Below are 4012 nucleotides of genomic sequence, written 5' to 3'. Positions count from 1 at the left end.
TGTATGTATTTTAAAGATAGAGGAACTATAATTGGGGCTGGCTTACAGGTTCAGAGGTTCAGTCCATTATGAAGGCGGGAGCATGGCAGCATCCAGGCAGGCATGGTGCAGGAAGAGCTGAGAGTTCTACATCTTCATCTGAAGGCTGCTAGCAGAATACTTAGCTTTCAAGCAAATCGTGCCACTCCCTGGGCCAAGCATATACAAACCCTAATGGCGTGTGTGTGTGTGTGTGTGTGTGTGTGTGTACATGAGCCACAGCACAAGGTGGAAATTGAAGAACAATTTTCAGGATTAGGTTCTTCCTTCCATCATGTGATTGTGAGAATTGAAATTGGGCAATCAGGCTTAGGGGTGAGCACCTTCATCTACTGAGCTATCTGAACGGCTCGCCTTTTCTTTCTTTCATTTGAACGTGCTTGTGTGTGTGTGTCTGTGTGAGCGCACGCGTGCGCGAGTGTGTTCGTGCACTCATGTGTTGATGCACATGTGTATGCACATTTGTCTGGAGGCCAGAGGTTGATGAACATCAGGTGTCTCCTTAATTTCAAGGACTCGAACTGGAACCCAGAGCTTGCAGGGCTGGCCTAGCCTGCTTAGCCAGTTTGCTGTGGGGAATCTCTTGCCTCTGCCTCCTGAGCACTGGGTTTACAGATGAGCCACCACCTCAACCTAGCATTTACACAGATGTTGGAAGCAACTGTACTCCTCAGGACTGCATAGCAAGCCCAAGCGCTCTACCCACTGAACTAACTCCCAGGGCTCCAGTGGTTCCTTTTAAGGGATTGAAAGGGGCTATGCCTTGTGTGACTGAATTCCACCATACCCTCTGCAATGTCACATACTTCACTGTTATTGATGGCTGCCTAGTACCTCTTTATCTAAAATGTCTTCTTAGCTAAGAAGGGACCTGAAATGTATCCCATGGATTTAACACCTGGGAGGGTGATCGTTGTATTAAAAATGACAGGGACACCCAGGTCTTGGGGGCCTGCATTTAGCATTACACAGCAAAAGACCAAACCTCAACAGACGCGACCATTTTAAAGACCTAGCTTTTACTTGTATTTATTTTCTGTGCATGTTTGCAGTCATGTNTGTCAGTGCACCACATGTTTGCAGTACCCGTGAGAGCCAAAAGAGGGCACCAGATGCCCTAGAATTGGAGTCACAGATGGTATGGGTCATCATGCAAGTACTGGGATGGACACCAGGTCCTCTGCAGGAGCATCCAGTGCTCTTACCTGCTGAGTCACCTCTCCAGCCCCAAAGGACTCTTCCCTTTATGCATCCCTACATTTCTTTTAATATGTTACGCTATATATTACTTGTATCATTTTAAGAAAAAAAAAAAAACAGAAAGGAAAGAGTAATTTTTAAATAAACAAGCTGGTATTGCCATAGGACAGTCTGCAAATACGTTCTGTAGGGACTGGGCCTGGTTCTGCCTTCTTCAGAATGTCTTCCCCAGCACAGATGTCCCTTTGGTGTCTCCCAGAGTCCTTTAACATTTCTTTCTCTTTTATCCTTACAACATGGCTCCTTCTGGATGGCCCTGGTCTTCCCTGGCTCCCATGTGTATGTTTTCAGTGTCCCCATGCTCACTTTCTCCAGTCCTCCTTTTTTGGCCTTCCTGTTTGCTTTATGTCCACGTTGTAAAAAATGTTTATTAACCGTTAGGGTTATCTGGCAATTCTGCACGTCGTGGTTCTCTTCTGAAATCCTAATGTCAGAAAGGATTTGTCCACTCTGACTCTCTTCTAGATAGGGTGGACAGACCTGAAATGAAGAAAATGTTGTTCCTGGAAAACATGTCCAGTGAAAATCAGCTCCACGAGGGTTATAATGGAAGGACTAATAGGCGGTGCCTTCTGGTACCCCATCTTAGGAGGATTCTGGGATTTCGATTACCAGTTAGACCTGAACCAAGAAAAGCAGCAGAAGCATTTGGAACGAGCATCTTTCACCCACCAAAAAAATTATACAGAGAGGCATGGGGTATAATAAGTTTGAGGAAAACTATAATCTGAACTCAAACTTTGTGCACCACAGAATCCCTCCCATTAAGAAACTTCTCTGCTGGGGGCCGGAGAGATGGCTCAGCAGTTAAGAGCACTGACTGCTCTTCCAGAGGTCGTGAGTTCAAATCCCAGCAACCACATGGTGGCTCACAATCACCTGTAATGGCATCTGATGCCCTCTTCTGGTGTGTCTGAAAACAGCTACATTGTACTCACATATATTAAATAAAAAAATAAATATTTAAATAGAAAGAAAGAAACAAAGAAACCTCTCTGCTTTGACACACAAGGAAAGAGCAGCAAATGACATTCAGACTTAGGATATTGTCATGGAAAGTATGTAAGAGAGAACCCCTATGAATATGATGAGTGTAGGGAAATCGAGAGGCCTTCCATCAAAACTCAACTCATAACCCACCTCAGATAGTCCTCGAGGGAGAAAAACCCCTACAAGTGTCATGAATGTGAGAGAAGATTCAGCCAGAGAATCCACCTCATTCAACATCAGAGAATCCATACAGGGGAGAAACCTTTTGTCCGTAACAGATGTGGGAAAGCCTTCCCGTCAGCATTCATTCTTCACGCAGCACCTGAGAATCCACTCGGGAGAGAAGCCCTACAGATGTGATCAGTGCTGGAAAGCTTTTAGCCGCCTCGCCTCCCTCACTGAACGTCACAGACTTCACACTGGAGAGAGGCCTTACGAATGCAGTTTTGGTGGGAGAACCCTCAGCCAGAGAAAGCATCTTAGTCAGCAGAGAAGAGGAGAGAAGGCCTCTAAGTGTAAGGAATGTGGGAAGGCCTTCAGCCAGGGCACTCACCTTAACCAACACGGGAAAAATCCACAGCCGTGAGAAATTGGGTGACCTATAAACTCGAGGAAAACCTCAAATTGAATGAAGTCCTACCCTTAGTGGCATGTAACTCAGGAGGAAAACATGATCTTACAGAGATGGGCAGTTTTCAAATGCAGCCTTTTCATTCACGGTCAAATTATTCGTGATGTAAAGAACACTTATCTACCAGTGAAATTTTACTGAATAGTGACCAAATTTGTAACTGAATTTAGCACTTTATAATATTCACAGGCGGTCTTATAATACTGAACATTATTATATTTACAAAGAAATATACACTGGACCATATTCTGACTCCAGTGTAAAACCTAAATAACAGCGGTGTGGTAACATGTCTGTAATCCTAGCACACTGAGATGTTGTTGTTACTGTTTTCTTTGTAACCCTGGCACATGGTGGGGAGAGAGGATTAGGAATTTAGGACTATCCCCCACTACGGATGAACTTCAAGGCCAATATGGACTAGAGACCCTGATCTTAAAAAGAAAACAATATAATTGGGGGAAAAAAAACCATGAAAATCTAAAAAGGCAATAGCCTATAATTACTAAATTACTGTAAATGTATTCTATAATACTGTTTAATTATACGGATATTGATTAAGCAAGATGACATTGTGATACAGCCAGTTACATAAAATAGAATAAACAGAGTAGTTGTTCTCAAATGTTAGTTGTTTTGTGCTTTATTTACTATACTTAATAGAGTTTTTCCTACACTTAGTCTTAGTACTTTTTGAAAGGAGATAAGATTTTTAGCCTGGCCTAATAAATACCTATGGAACCTAACAGTTCCCTATACTAATTAAAATTTGTTCTGCTTTCTAGCAGAATAAAAATACATTTTAAATTTTAAAATATTCAACTAGGTATGGTGACTCATACCTGTAAGCCAGGCACTCAGGAGGTGGAGACAGTAAGACTGCTGTGAATTTGAGGCAGTTTAGGATACATAGTTAAATCTTCCCCCCCCCACTTGCCCCCTCTCTCACGCCTTCGCTCGAGAGCACACACACACACACACACACACACACACACACTTCTTTAACTGGACAAATTAAATAGAACTTCCCTCTCTTCTCATAGCCTTTGCACTGATGAAATGGAAACTCTCATAAGCCCTTTATACTAATTT

The sequence above is a fragment of the Mus pahari genome, chromosome 23 (genome assembly GCF_900095145.1).
Source record: "Mus pahari chromosome 23, PAHARI_EIJ_v1.1, whole genome shotgun sequence".
NCBI classification, from domain to species: domain Eukaryota; kingdom Metazoa; phylum Chordata; class Mammalia; order Rodentia; family Muridae; genus Mus; species Mus pahari.
Note: the sequence above shows the minus strand (reverse complement) of the source record.